Below are 16669 nucleotides of genomic sequence, written 5' to 3' on the forward strand. Positions count from 1 at the left end.
TCAGCTTCTACCGCTCCATTCATTTGAGGGCGATATGTGGTTGAATTTCGATGAGTGATCTTGAACTATTCACATATCTCTTTCATCAGATGACTATACAAATTTGCTCCCTTATCTGTGATGATCGACTCGGGTATCCCGAGTCGGAAAATCAAGTTGTTCTTGACAAAATCTGCTACTACCTTCTTGGTTACCACCCTATATGAGGCAGCTTCCACCCACTTGATAAAGTAATCAATAGTAACTAAAATAAATCTGTGTCCATTAAAAGCTGGTGGCTCAATCGGGCCGATGACATCCATGCCTCAAGCTACAAACGACCAGGACGAGCTCATAACATTAGGTTTGTGTGGGGCCACCCGGATCAGATCCCCATGTATTTGGCACTTATGATATTTTTACACAAACTTGCTATAGTCACTTTCCATAGTCATCCAAAAATAGACGGCTCTCAGGATCTTCTTGGCTAAAGTGAATTCATTCATATGAGGTTCGTACGTTTTGGCATGAATTTCTTCAAGCAATCTTATAGCTTCAATGGAGTCTACACATCGCAAAAATCCCAGGGGTCCTCCTATAAAGGACTTGCCCTTTCAAAAAGAAATTATTGGTCATCCGACAAATTGTTTTCTTTTGATTAACGGTTGAGTATTCAAGGTATGCCCTGGTTTCCAAATACATCTTGATATCGAATTATCATGGCTTTCCATCTGGTTCTGCCTCAACTTGTGCGCAATGTGTTGGATGCTCTTTCAAACTTATTTCCAATGGATTAATGTAGCTTTGATCTGGATGTTGAATCATAGAGGATATAGTAGCCAAAGCATCAGGAAACTTATTTTGGATCCTCGAAACATGCTTGAATTCCACTCCTTGAATCTTCTACATAACTCTTTTACTAATTCCACGTATGGCGTGATTTTAGGATTCTTTATGGGCTATTCACCCCGAATCTGGTGAACTAATAGATCAGAATCTCTAATGACTAGTAGCTCCTGAATATTCATATCAATAGCCAGTCTGAGACCTTGAATACAAGCCTCATATTCAGCCATATTGTTGGTGCAAGGGAAGCGCAGCTTGGCATAACCAAATAATGTTGACCGGTTTTTGATATTAAGACTACCCCAATTCCTGAGCCCTTGAAATTGACTGCCCCATCAAAGAATAATCTCCATCCCGGGTATATTTTGGCAACGTCTCATCCTACGAATAGTACCTCTTCTTCTGGGAAATAAATTTAGAGTGGCTCATACTTTTCATCAACTGGATTTTCTGCTAGATGATCCGTTAGGGCCTGCAATGCCGAACTCACTTAATAGCATTTTCTATTTGCCCAATTTTCCCATGGGCATGGCTTTTTGGGATATGTACTTCAGATAATCCATTCTAGAGATGAGATACGTTGTATAGGATGTCAGGTAATGTCTCACCTTCTGGGCCACCCAGGCCAATGCACAACACGTTCTTTCTAATAGTGTGTAACGAGCCTCATATGGAGTGAACTTCTTATTCAAGTAATAGATTGCTCTTTCCTTCTTTCGAGTTTCATAATATGCCACTAAGACACATCCAAATGCATTATCCAAGACTGATAGATACTACAATAGAGGGTTTCCTTCTCTTGGAGGAACTAGTACAGGTGGACTAGATAGATAATCCTTGATCTTGTCAAAAGCTCGCTGGCATTCCTTAGTTCATTTATTTGCTGCATCTTTCTTTAACATCTTGAGGATTGGTTAACAAAGAACCGTTGACTGGGTTATAAACCTGCTGATGTAATTTAATCTCCCTAAGAAACTCATTACTTCTTTTTTCGTCCTCGGATGAGGCAGTTCTTGGATCGCCTTAATTTTTTAGGGATCGAGCTCAATACCCCTTCTAATAACTATGAAACTCAATAGCTTCTCGGCCGGCACTCCAAAAGCACATTTAGCATGGTTCAACTTTAAATTATACTTTTGCAACCGATCAAAGAATTTTCCCAAATGAGCCAAGTGGTTCGAACTCCTGTGAGATTTGATGATCACATCATCTACATACACTTCAATATCTTTATGGATCATATCATGAAATATGGTTGTCATGGCTCTCATATACGTAGCACCAGCATTCTTGAGATCGAAGGGCATCACCCTATAGTGATAATCACCCCAGGGTGTGATAAAGGTTGTTTTCTCTGCATCTTCTTCATCCATCAATATTTGATGATACTCGCCAAAGCAATCCACGAATTATTATTTCATGCCTCGCATAATTGTCAATGAGAATATGGATGTTAGGTAATGTAAAGCTATCTTTAGGACTGGCTTTGTTCAAGTCCCTATAATCGACACAAATGACCTTTCCATCTTTCTTCGATACTGGAACAATATTAGCTAGCCATATTGGATACTTCGTGACTTCAACCACGTTTGCTTGGATCTGCTTAGTAACTTCTTCCTTGATTTTCAAACTCAGATCTGGCTTAAATTTCCACAAATTTTGCTTCATAGGATTGAACCTTGGATCAATCGACAACTTGTGTGATACGATATTTGTACTCAATCCGGGCATGTCATCATAGGACCAAGCAAATATACCAATGTATTTCTTAAGAAACCCGATGAGTTCTCTTTTTTGTGCTTCTGTAAGATAAACACTGATTCTGGTTTCTTTGACTTTGTTGTCATCACCTATGTTAACAACTTTGATCTCCTCTAGGTTGGGTTTTTCTCAATCCTCAAAAACTTTCAGTTCTTTCGTTAATCGTTCTGAGGCCATTTTTTCTTCATCAAAGTTCTCCAATTCTTCATCATTTGCTTCAATTTGTTCATTTAGCTCTTGACATGACATGATATTGGCAGGTTTTAAATTATTATTACTGAAATCATAAACAACATAAGTTAGATTATAGCGATCGAATAATGTAGTGGAATTAGTAAACATCTCTTTGCAATAAGGGAGGATTTTATTGAAATTTAAAAAATTACAAACATTGGCTATGATCCGCATCAGTGCGGGTCTGAGCCTTTTGGAAAACATAAAAAGCAAAAATGAGGTAAATAAAACGTAAAGGGTAGGTCTTGAGCCTCATTCGGACTACCACCAATTTTGCAAAAATTAAATTTCATCATTTCATCTACCACATCAATCGGGGAGTCATTATTGGAGTGGAAGTCCAATTCGACAGCTTCTCCCCTGGTTCATCTCCCTTTATCTCAGTCTTCTCAGGACAATCTTCGATATTGGTATCCCACTCTTGGAACAAATTTCCTATTCCATCCTCGAGACCATCACTTATAGGCTTTATAGATATAGGAAATGACTAGTAGAGCAGAGGTAATCTCTATGCCTTTTCATCACTATTACCGTCATTCCTTCCTCTTTAACAACCAAGCGACAATCAAGGAAGAAATGTTTATTTGCTTTGGAAGTATTGATGTTCAGTCAACCTTTATCGAAACAAATCAATTTCTACTTACTTGATTACCTGTTAAAGTAAAAATAACTCAAAAGACAAATATGTTGGATCCCATTAATGGAAAGTACTGCAAGACATCCGACATAAAGTAAGCACATAAAGCTGCTTTCATATTAGGTAAATTGATCCATGAATGGGTATTGACTAGAAATAAATTAATGGGCAGGACTTTGTCCGTTGATTTTTGGATAAATGGGTCTTAAAAAGATGCTTGCCAAGTCTACTGATTTTGGACTTGTACAACTTTCCTTGAGAAAATGAGATATAATGATTTTAAAGTAAGAGGCCGGGCCGAAAGGCTGCCTACGTATCTCACAAAAGAAAAATCAGGCCATACATAGTTCGACAAACAAGAATTCTTGAATCCATGATCGACTTTTCTGATAGAATAGGAATGCATTTAAAAAGGAAAGTTAGTGAAGATTGGTTGAGGAATTTTTGAGAAACTTGGGGACTTGGAATATTTTGGACGGGCTTTAGATAGTAGGCATATATTTTTTTGCCTAAAGGGTTTTCTAAGGACTTGTTGAGGAATAGATCAATTTACCTTTGATTTAACAACGCACAAAGCAAATAAACAGTTATATCACATAAGATAATTATATCACATAACAATAGAAGAGTAAATAGTGTGTCCTAGTTAGGTGACCCTTTTGAGCTAAGGGTTGGCCTAGCATCAAGTAATTGAGATTATAATAAATTGATCCAAGCCATTAATTAAAGATAAACTTTAAGTTTGGAAATCAAAGTGCCAAGTTTCATTGAAATATTAATTGAGTACAACGATAAGATCAAAATACATGAAAAACACAATCCTAAAACTTAGCCTAGACCCTATTTCTGATCATGCTGGTGGAGGACGTGAAGATGATGCCTTAACATTGTTGGGCCCTGCTCCCGTATCTTCCAAATACTGCATTATGTTAGACATTTGAGCCCACGTTTTAGGCGTGGACACTATGATTCCAAGACAAAAATGCCTTATCCAAATAGTCATCCCAAAACCTTGTTCCCTTTCTGTATTGGGTTTCATATCGCCACGATATTCTCGAACCCATACTTGAAATTCTGGCATACACTCCGTTGGGCCGCGTCTCACATCTATGGTGAGATTGTTACTTCATGCAGAATTTGACTGGCCCAAGAAACTTTGAAGTTTGGTCCAAAATTTTTGAATTTTAAAATTGGGATTAGGTGAGCTGGAGCTCGTACGAAATTTGAATGAAGTCACAGCTGTTGTTTAACATTGTGTTGTCATTATTTGTTGGAGTTGTTCGCTGTTGGGAGTTGAAGATAACGCACGTTGTACGATGTTTTTTGGTTGATGTCGGTTGTTGAGTTAGACAGGTATTTGCTGTTGAAGTTGATGAGAATGTTGTTTTGTTATAAATAAAGGTTAAAGGGAAGTAGGCTGGGTAGGGTGGCTTAGGTCAGCAACTTGGGCCTGTTGGAATGGGCTGGGGCAGTTTAGTGAGCAATTGGGGCCTAATTTTGGTGTTATTATTGTTGGGATGGTCTAGTGGAGGTGTAGATTAAATGGTTTTGAGGTTATTTAAAATTAAACCACCCCAATCAGATTGAGATTTAGGGATTAGGCCATTTATTAAATAGTCAAAAATGAGAATTTAGATAATTATATTTAAATTTTAGCCTAATTAAAATTCAATTGACCAATTTGCATTGCAGATATGGCCAATTTGATTTTCAATTTAGTTCTTATTTAATTAATTGACTAAATTGAGATAATATTTGAAATGAATTAGCAACCAATTCAATCCCGAGATTCTTGATTCAATAAAATTAAATAAATATTTACCAAATAAATTATTTTTAAATCAAGATTTTATCCATTTGAATCCATATTCTAGATAACCCTTGATTAAAATTTAATTTTTTCGTATAATTACATGATCCTGTATATGAAACTACAAAAACATATAATAGTTACTTACAATGACTAAAATAAAATGACTAAAATTACATAGATAAATACTTTGAAAAGCTTTTATTTGGATAGAATAAATATTATCATTTTATTAAAAATCGAAGAAACTCAGAATTGGACTTAGTCACGGAGGAAAAAAATTATGTGTCAACAATTCGGAAGAAGCCATTATAGGAAGTACTAAAAAGAGCAGTAGGAGAATTGCTCACATCAAAAGATGATTGGTGGAGTTAGACCAAAAAGAAGATACGCTAAATGCGGAAAATAAGAAAGTGTCCAAGAAGATTGTTGTGGCCAAAAGAAAAAATACAAAAATCAATATTTTGATTGAAAAATAAGGGGATATTACGATAGCAAAGAATAAGTAATTAAAGGAACAAACCGCCCTAACCAAAGCAAATATTGCTATGTTCAACCAAATGTGAGAAAATGAAAGGAAAAAATGAAAAGTGACCTTGCTAAAAAAATCAAACAATTGGTCATGAAATTTGAATTAATTGCTAATATGATCGAAAAGATTATGATCAAAAAGATGATGGGAGAAAAGAAAAGAACAAAAAGATACCAGCCTCATACAAGAAGGAATATCAATGACCCCCAAAGAACTCATGAGTGAAATGAAGGAATAGTCAAAAGACGTAGACAAGATATTTTTGCCTTCAAGGTTCAGGTAAGATGAAAAACAGATCTCACTCAAGGCAAGTGCAAGGAACTACATGAAAGAACCAGAAATTTTGAAAGTCTCAGAGATTTATCGAACACTATATGACATGGGAACATTGTACCCACTTAAGACTCAAGGTCCGCCATGTGACCCCATAGATAAGCATACAAGATGTGTTTGCCATTTTCTTCAGAAAGGTCATGCCAAAGATGAATATAATGTGTTGAAGGCCAAAATATATGATTTGATCAACAACGGTAAAATTTCTCACTTGTATGGACTTCGCACCATGTTGGTGTGTGATAGGGTTGAACCAGAAGTGTCCATCACTAGTGTTCCCGCAATTCATTATTTTTACTTTATTGCTTTTAAATTTTAAGGATAGCTATGAGGACATTTACTCTAATTTGATCCAAGCAAAGATTCTTCATCCAGTCGAGAGAAAAGAAATGAAAGGGTTTACTAAATGGAGGAAGAGTGATGACATCTGTCATTATTATAATGGAACCAAAGGTCATACAATTGAGAAGTATCGTCCTTTCCATTTCGATTTGGAGCACTTGATCAAAATTTGAATGGTTAGGCTGGAGCTCGTGTGGGACCATCCATAAAATAGAAGAAGGCTGGAAAAAATCAAAGAGCTTTCCACTAATCCAAAAGCAAGATTTAAATGTAGCAAGCTTTGTTTTCCATGTATTTAATTTTTTCTAATGTAATGAAGTTTAGAGGATGGAAATAAAAATAATTTTTCTTACAAGCGTTTGAACTATGTGGGCCTGATTTCTCCTCCGTGAGATACGTAGGTAGTTTTTTGGCCCGACCCCTATATTCATCTGTTGTCCCACCTTCATGAAAAAAGACATAAGGCTGAGAAAAAAAAGAGTTGAACCTTCTTGATAAATTCTACTCAGCCGAATCAATGAGCAAAATTTTGTTCATTGAAATTCTCAAGTCATCATTACACTATGGATCAATTCGCATGAGAAGAGAAACAATTTTATGTGTTTACCTCTTACCTTATTATCTTGCATTGTTTTTACTAATAGAATCTAACACATCAGCCTTTGAGTTATTTTTTCTTTACAGGCAATAGAAACTAATTTGTGTTGGCATAAAATTATCCTACTTCACTAGCTCAAAGTGAATAAAGATCCCTCTCTTGACTATATCTTTGTAGCAGAAAAAAAGATGATAAGTAGTAAAATTAGACTCTACCAGTTATTTTTCAAAACCTATGAGCAATGGTCTCTAGGATGGAATAAGAAAAAGTGAGATGCTCCCATAGAAGAATTTTTCAAGACACCCGGAATCAAAGGAGATGAATTGAAGGAAGCGTTGTTAAACTCGACTTTCGCTCCACTTATTACACCCCAGTCAATAGGGTAGATGAAAACATAAAATTTAATTTTTCACAAAGTCGGTGGTAGTACGAATGAGGCTCGACACCCACCCTTTAAGTTTATCTACTCTTATTTTTTTTATGATTTTCAAAAAGCATAGACCCACACTCTTGGGGTCTTAGCTAGGGTTTGTAAATATTTTGTCAAAACTCATAAGCCTCCCCTATTGTAAAAATTATTATTCAATTTTGTTAGCCACTTGACATTGTCAAACTTGTTGAGTTTTTGATAAAAGTAATAAATATCTAAAACCTGTCAATGTCATGTTATGTTAAGAGTACAATGAATAAATCAAGAAAAAAGGATGAATGAGAGGAAATAGCCCTAGAACAATCAACAGAAGAGCCAAAGAGTTCAAAAATCAAGAAAGCCTAACTAAAAAGAAACTGAGGTGGTTAACCAAGGGGACAATGACCAAGTAAACAGAATTAGGATCGATGTCTATTTAGAAAAAGCAAGGAAAAAGGAATCTTATCATTTTTCAAAGGAAAGTGAGCAGTTGATCCTTCCAAACGCAATGAAAAACGTCACGTCATCCACAAAGTGTTATCTGAAAAAAACATTAATTCTACCCTAATGAAGTGGATAAGAGTATCCAGGGCTAGTTAACCCTAAAGATGGCTTTATATATGAACTACGTTTGAGCTGAGTTCCCAAGAAAGGGAAATGTAGGCAGCCTGTGTCAGCTTCGGTCAATCCTTTAGTAGAATTTATCCTTTCCTTTTATGTGTGAACTACGTGATGACCTGAATTCTCAAGAATGAGATACATAGGCAGCCTATGTCGATTTCGATCAACCCATTAGATTTTTCTATATATCCCTAGCATAGTCTGAACTATTTTTTATCTGATTCCTGTTTTAACGGGATACATAGATACCCCAACGACTCGATTATACCACCGCAGAAAATGAAAATTGGGGCAAAATTTTCAAGAAAGAATCTCAAAAATTCAAAAAAAAAAGATCATCATCATCATCCAACAAAGAGAATGAGGACCAACAAAGACTTCAGATTCTCTCAGGCTGGGATTATCTCAAACAGTATTAAATTGAGATAGAAATTTTGAGGAGGTCCTTACAATTTTTGCTAATATACTAAATTATATTTCAAATTCCCTAGCACCCGAGGTCAAAGTCAACTTGAGAAATCTCTAGCTGCGACAAAGTCTAGATAGACTAAATTTTTAGCTATGACAGAACTTCTCAGTGCGATGATGAGTTTTGGGAATTCCTTCATTTGAATGTCTGGCATATGCGAGCCTCAAAAAGGAAGACGTTCATTGAGCTGGTATATGACATAATTGGTAGAGATTTTCTAAAAGCTTTTGCATAAGTTTTTTCAAACTAAGTTTTCAGAATTAAGACTATTTTTGAAAATCTGCATACATCTTTCTACTTCATGTTTGCCTATACATCTATTGAAATGGGGAGTCAGGCAAAATTCCAAACATAATGAAGCATCCGAAAGATGGCAAGGGACAAACCAAAGGCCAAAGAGGTCATCACGGAGTAGTTTCACTCAAAACTAACCATTTTTCTATGGATGCAAGGATCAATACATGAAAATGAGAATCTTTTTCAAAAATCTCCAAGCGAATTGGGAATCACAAAAATGCATATAATGCTCAAGAATGGTATTTTTGTGTATCCTTAAAGACGGGTTCAATACCCATTTATCGAGGACTTTTTGAATTGTCTATCTCATTTCAAGAGATCGTGAATGACAAACAAAGGCGCCTTATCCTCTTTATGAATATATTATTTAGAATATTTCTAAAAATAGTTGCTAGAAAAAATGACTTTATATCTACTAAATATTTACCTTGAGCACAGGTGTTTTCAAAGGAGTCAGCATAATAAACACAACAATCAAAAGGAACACCCAATAGGAGGAAAAGCAAAAAGTCATCATCAAAATTTGCCTTGAAGGGAAGAAAATGGTATTTGAGCAATCCCCATAAAAGAATTTTACCTATTTATTTTCCTTTGGTGGATCTGCTATTTAAATACTTCTTCAAAAAGACAAGATTAATAACGGACTAAGTCATTCAGATTACGATGCCGAGTACTTGTCACTAAAACTTTCATAAAGTTTGACTGTGGTCGCCAGTGAGAGCGACAATGTGTCTACTAATTGTCTACCTTGAGTACAAGTATATGTAGAAAGAAAAAACACAGACAAAACAAACTCAGGTGAAACTATTTTCAAATCGCCGAGAAGCCATTTCATATTATCTCATTGACGAGGGGGATATTTTATGTCATTGCTAGGATGACTATTTTATTTCATTTTATTGCCAATAGAGTCATGTCGAGAAGTCCATTTCATATCATTCCATTTCTAAAAGGGCCATGTCGAGAGGGTCATTTCATATCATTTCATTGCCAAGAGGGTCATTGCATTCCATTGTCGAGAGGGCCATTTCATTGCATTCTATTACCAAGAGGGCAATTTCATATCATTTAATTGCCAAGAGGGCCATTGCATTCCATTGCCTAGAGGCCCATTTCATATCATTTCATTGCCAAGAGGCTATGCCGAGAGGGTTATTTTATATTATTTCATTGCCAGGAGGGCCATTTCATTCCATTGTCAAGAGGGTCATACCGAGAGGACTATTTTATATCATTTTATTGCCAAGAGGGTCATTCCATTTTATTGCCAAGAGGGCCATGCCAAGAGGGCTATTTCATATCATTTCATTGCCAAGAGGGCTATGTCACATCATTTCATTGCCAAGAGGGCCATGATGAGAAGGCCATTTCATATTATTTTATTGTCAAGAGGGTCATGTTGAGAGGGCCTTTTCATATCATTCCATTGCCAAGAGGGCCATTTCATTTCATACCGAGAGAGATATTTCATATTATTTCATTGGCGATAGGTTCATTTCATTTCACTTTATTTCCAAGAGGGCCATCATGTTATTTAATTAAGTCTCCATAATCGCTTGCCATGCAAGACGATAAGGTATGGCCTTGAAAGTTTCTTTAGATTACCAATATCCATTTGTCACACAAAGATAACATGATCTTGCATCGAGAATATCTTAGCATTTTATATTTGTTAACCACGTAAAAGGCAATGTAGCCCTGCATCGAGGATATTTCACCATTTTATGGAATAACATGCATCCATATATTAAGTTGAAAAGCACATGACTTGAAGGGAAGTCCTTAAGTCGCTATCTGAAAGCGGACGACTTATGAGATTTCCTAGATATTGACAATTCGAGGGTCATCTATAAGTCACATTATTTAAAATAAGATAGTGTGTGAGATTACTTGTAAGTTGATAGTCCATAGGTCACCTGTAAGCTGCAACAACATCCTAATCTGATAGTGTGCAAGGTTATCCAAAAATTAATAGGTTGGGGATTATCTATAAGTCACAACTAAATTCTAATCAGAGAATATGTGAGATTATCAAATTGATAGGTCCAAGGGTTCTCTATAAGTTGGGTCATATCTAAGATCAATTACGCGTAGGATTACCCAAAGACTACCAATTTGAGAGATATTTATAAGTCATATTGTATTCAAGGTTAGATGATGTACATGAATACCTGAGCGCTAGCAATTCAAAGGATATTTGTAAGTCATCTCTTATCCAAGGTTGGATAATGTATAGGATCGCCCAAAAATCTAACAACTCAAAGGATATCTGTAAGTCACCTCGTATCCAATATCGAATGATGCGCAAGATTATCCAAAGATTGACAATTCAAGGGTAAGCTATAAGTCGTATCGATACGAAAGAAGTGCAAGACTTACTCGAGGTCACATGCAAAGGATCATTATCAATGGCCGAAGAGGTTATCATTCCACATATGAAAATCATTATTGGTGATCAAAAGGATTGCCACATCAGCATAAGATTAAGTGGTTGCAGGGACCGTTCTACATAAAGTGTCGTCGGTTTCCAAGAGGGTCACCCCACTTTGAAGACATATTTAATTGACAAAAAAGTTATTTTATTCGACAACCAAGATGGTTATTGTGTCTATTATTTCAAATTGTTTCAACTTATTTCACTCCAAATAGGTATATGAAGGAATGACTTCACTTTCAGATAAATAACTCACACGGAGATATGGTAAAAGACTATATATCTTTTTGTGAATTATGTTTATTACTAACAATCTTTGTTTGAGATATTGTCAAGAGAATCCGAGAGGATGAAAATCTCAAATCAAAACCACAGGTGCGGACTACATTAAAAAGGATACGACACAATGTGGAACTCTTTCTTAGCAGCAAAATGGGGCGTAGTCTAGAGAGGGACGTCAAACTCTTTGGACGCGAGCTAAAGGATGTTTGCCACCACCATCAAACCATACCCCTGTTAGAAGGCATGTGGGTACTCTGGAATATTTCAGTTTCAACTTCACTCTTAGGATATTTCTAAACTCATAACGAGGGTAACCCTTCCCTTTTCTTTAAATTCGGGTGACAACATACTTAAAGTTTTGGAAATTATGTTTGGGTAAATTTTTGCCTATGGATGTGAAGAGTTCCACATTCATGGTTAAGAGGTTAGATGCCTCTTTTTCATAACTCGAACGACTTGTCACTCATCCCGAGCCAAAGATCGTCTAAAATAAAAGACTATCTTTTCTACCGATTGAGTCAAACTACAAGCAGACTGATTCCCTGAATTTCGAGAATATGTAGGTTGGGCTCTATGTTAAAAACTCGATCACTTTCCAACCTTACCCTAATTCGCCTATTCCCCAGCTTTTTTCATTTTACTAAAATTCAAAAATCAGAATAGCTCGTGATTTTTTTTAAAATCATGCTTTAAATCAAGCTTTAGTGTCCTGAATTCTCATGCAACCTGAGATATGTAGAAAATTCGATACCGAGGTCCGGCTAAAACTCCATAAAAATTGTGCAAAAATCAATCTCTTTTAGAAACGAATTTGTGGTCAAACAAAAATTAGGAATGTCAAACTCCCTTTGTCCGGGGTTACTTGCATCCGCCCTACCCAAAGGGAAGGGATAGTAGTTGACACCTAATTTTTGTCCCCCACGATAAAATTTAGTCATGAGTTACTTCGATTTTTAATAAAATCAAAATATTTATTTCATCTAGATAAGTGCGTTCAAAAATATTTATTTGGGTTAATTTTATCATTTAAGTGACGACTATACGTTTTCATATTTACATATACGAGATTGCATAAATTTTATTTCTTAAATGAAATTTTTATCAAAATTGAACTTTTATTGAGATTAATCTCGAAAATTAATTCACATGAGGAAAATCTTGATTTAAATATGTTTTGTTCTCAAAAAATTATTTGGAGAAATATTTATTTGGTTTTATATGATCAAGAACTCAGGATTTAAGGTATTAATTCATATCGAGTTTTAATTTAATTTAGTTGATCTATTAAATTTGGCCATAATTAAAATTAAATTGGCCATAATTATAATGTAATTGGCCAATTAATTTTTAATATGATTGAAAATTTAAATGAGATGACTAAATCCTCATTGGGGTTATATTTTAAATAACCCCAAACCCAAATTCCACCAAATAACCCCTCCCCTTCTAATTCTGTATACACTAACCCAAAACTCTTTAAAAAAAGGGGAAAATTTCAGAAATAGCAACTCTTTAGCCTCAATTATAAATTTTATAGCAACAGTTTCATAGTTACGAAAAATAGCAAATTATATTTGTATTTAAGTAAAATGTTGCTATATAAATACAAATACAAATATATATGTATTACTCATAAATACACATGCATAACTGAAAAATACATATTCTTCTATTACTATGAAGTGGGTAAAATATTGTTACTTTTGCTATAAGTTGTAATTTTGAAAAAAATGTTGCTATTTATTGTAATTATAATCTTTAGGATACTAGTTTCTGTAATTTTTCCTAAAACAAAGCAACCAAACCCGCCCCAACAGGCCCAAGAACTGATAACCCGGCCCACCTTTGCTCTTCCTTCTCCATTACAACTCTAAACAACGGCAAAAAACTCAATCTAGGGTACAATATGCATAAACAATGCGTACACCAGTCAGCAATAGTATCACCACCACCAACAATCATATGTCGATCAATGGCAACCCGACACCAACTCCGACCATGCAATAACTCATCAAACTAGTCAACCCGATATCAACCCCAACAGTCAACAATCGCAAACCAATCTGATACCCGCGAAGCAGCCCGTTAGATTCCAACAAACAGTCGCAACAACAATGATTCCAATCCGTACTAAATAGTACGATTTTCAGGTCAACAAATCCTATCCCCAAGTTTAAATTCAAATTTCCTTATTCAAAATTCCCAAAATGCCCCTCAAATATTCTCATCCCATATCGCTCAAATTGGTGAAATCCCATTCTGAAAATCTTATAAATACTCCTTCAATGCCATTGTTTAATAGGTTGGAGAGGTCGGATAGCAGAGACCCCGAAAAGCATGGGATTTTGCTATTCGAAGAAGGGTTTCGGTGTTCAGAAATTCGATAAGACTCGTTTGAGCTTGAATTTCTAGAATAAGAATCCAAGTTCATTCCGGTGGTGACAAAAATCTTCCGACGAAGCTAGTAAGTCCGATTTGTTATCCTGGAAAAGATAAACGCAACTTTCCCTTTTAGTTCATTATTCATCTTCATCTTCTTTGTCCTATTAGTATCTCTATAATTGTAATCATAGTTATGATGGAATTATTTGTTGGAGAAAGCTTGAAAAGCCATAGGTTTCATGTGACGAAAATTGTGTGATTTTCTTTATTATCCTGTAGTAATTAAATCAATTCATTAAATTTGTTGCTACAGTAATATTTAGGTCACGTTATCTTTTACTGTTTATGATTTTCTTTACATATAATCGGCATGGTAATGAATTTGGTCCCAATTTATTTGATGTCGTAAATCAATGTGGTTTGCAGATTTGCTCCTGAAATCATTTTGTATTTGCTTTTCTGCTCCTGTGTTGGGTTTTTGGGTCTAAAACTCTTGAGTTTTGCAAGACCATAGCTATCGAGCCTTTGTTCATGTAAACAATTATAGGTGTCCTAGAAGTCTAAATGGCCTTAGAGTAAATGAGTTATCCGTCTCTTTGGTAGTTGATAAACTCAGAAATGTTCATGTTCATTAACATAGTTTCATATGATTTTAAGTGTCACATTTTTTTATTTTTGATTAAATTTGACCTTCGGCTTGTTTAGGGTTCTTGGTCATAATTTATCTAAGAACCTCCGAAATCTGTCCTTGTTTGGTCATTTGAAGTCCTTCTTGTTACTATTTGCTTGAGCATGATACAGTCTAATGCCAAACTGATTGTTTTCTTTCTCGTTTTGTTGGCTTAAACATGTTTTGTATAAAGAACACAGATTATTTGGCTAAACCCGTTGATCTTTAGCTTCAAGAGTCATGTAATGGTCATAATTTTTTGATCTTTGAGTTAAGAGTGATAAATCCAGGTAGATTAAAAAAGGTGATGTGTACCTTTTTTTTTTTAAGTTGTGCCTTGTCTGATTATGTTCCCTGCTTGATAAATTTTAGCATGGTTTTTCCTATGGATGGAGTGACCAACAATTTCACTTGATGATATTTAAAGTGAATTGCTTTAATATTTTTTGTGATTTGCTAGTAAGAATTGTCTCTATCTTTCTTGAGGTTATAGTCTGTGTGCAGCCATTTTGTTTACTTTGATCATTTTTCATGAATAAATATTAATTCAGATCTCTTTGTTGTTGATGCATGTGATGTTGCTTTGGGTCCCAACGGGCTAATTTCCCTTACATCCCTCGGGCCAAAGAGACCTAATTTCCAAGTCAACATAAAGTCCTAAAAATGAACTAAAACCTAAGAGATTAAGGTTGTATACAAAAATATACAGTAAATATACACTATATTCATGTCTTGGAAGCTGATATACAGATACAAGGAAGCAATATCGAGCTAAGGAAGCTGGTATACAAAGTCCCAAGCTGGGTGTGTATACAGTCAAAACGTGGGAGAAAAGGCTGTCAAAAATGGGTTAAAAGCCCAAGTCCAAATTTAAAAAAGGGAAAATGGGTTACAACTGATATACGCTGCTGGAAAATGGGTTAAAAGTCCAAGTTCAAATTTGGGCAACTCTAAAAAAATTGGCCTAATAAGAGGCCCAAACATATTTTCTTTATTTATTTGTAAAATTCGTATTTGATTATTTGTTGTATTAAATTTTTTAAATTTGGTTAACCTTATTAAAATCCCCATTCAAGTTGTCATTTTTGTTTTATCTTTATATTTTATCTTCAATTATTACTTATCACAAAGATTAATATTTGAATCGATAAAAGTTGAATTTTTGTTATTATTTGCTCTTCGAACGAAATTCCTATAAATAAAAAATGGTGTTTATTCCATTAATGTCTTAAAGTAGTTTATTTAAGTTAAAAGAGAATTCTTCACAATATGAAAGTTATTTTTTCTTGTAAAAGTCTAACCTTTTATAACTAGTTCAAATTGGTGATTTCTTTATTCCCAAAAATGATTGTTTCTAGTAAAATCACTCTCTTTTCGTTTTTTGTGAAATAATTAGTTTTCTCTTAAATCGGTAAATGAATTGAATTTAGTTTTAAACTTCTTGTTAGGAGAATTTTGCTTTAAATTAGATAAATTATTTTTCATATGAATAGAATAAACGTTATGTTTGCAAATGAATTTAAGATCTTACAGAGTTAAGTCACACTAGTCATTTTTATAGATCAGTTAAAAATTATCTTTTCGGTTCATTTTTTAACGGACACTTTTGGGTGCCTTAAAATCCTTCTCAAGGCGTTACCTGAATCTTTCCATTTTCTCTAATTTTAAGTATTTATTTCTGTTTTCAAGTCTTTAAAATACTTTTAGTTCTTCTTGATATTTTTTCAAAAATCAAGTGTCGACTCTGTAATTTCTTAAATTGTTTCAAATTTTCTTCAAAGTTTTAAAATAGTTTAAAAAGTCAAAAATCAATGTTTTTTCAAACCCTTCGAAATCAAAAAGGGATAAAATAGTGTGTTCAAGTGTGTAAAATGTATTATCCAATATATTATTTATAGGATTATATTAAGTGATGCAAAAGATTGTCATGAACATTATATCTAACCTATTTGAGATCAAGATTGAATAACACGACTGAGGTTATGAAGGTCTGAGAGTATAATCAATTTTATGCTTAACAATAGTAAACATCA

The 16669-nt window shown here is 34.6% G+C and overlaps 1 long non-coding RNA gene across 1 annotated transcript; it reads left to right on the forward strand.

The window, feature by feature from the left end:
* The first annotated feature begins 13355 nt into the window (after positions 1–13355).
* On the forward strand, positions 13356–15718 carry LOC107863221. Its single transcript, XR_001672121.2, has 2 exons — positions 13356–13734; positions 13887–15718. It is a non-coding gene; the product is annotated as an uncharacterized LOC107863221 (long non-coding RNA).
* The last annotated feature ends 951 nt before the right edge of the window (positions 15719–16669 follow it).

The sequence above is a fragment of the Capsicum annuum genome, chromosome 3 (genome assembly GCF_002878395.1).
Source record: "Capsicum annuum cultivar UCD-10X-F1 chromosome 3, UCD10Xv1.1, whole genome shotgun sequence".
In the NCBI taxonomy this organism is placed as follows: Eukaryota; Viridiplantae; Streptophyta; class Magnoliopsida; order Solanales; family Solanaceae; genus Capsicum; species Capsicum annuum.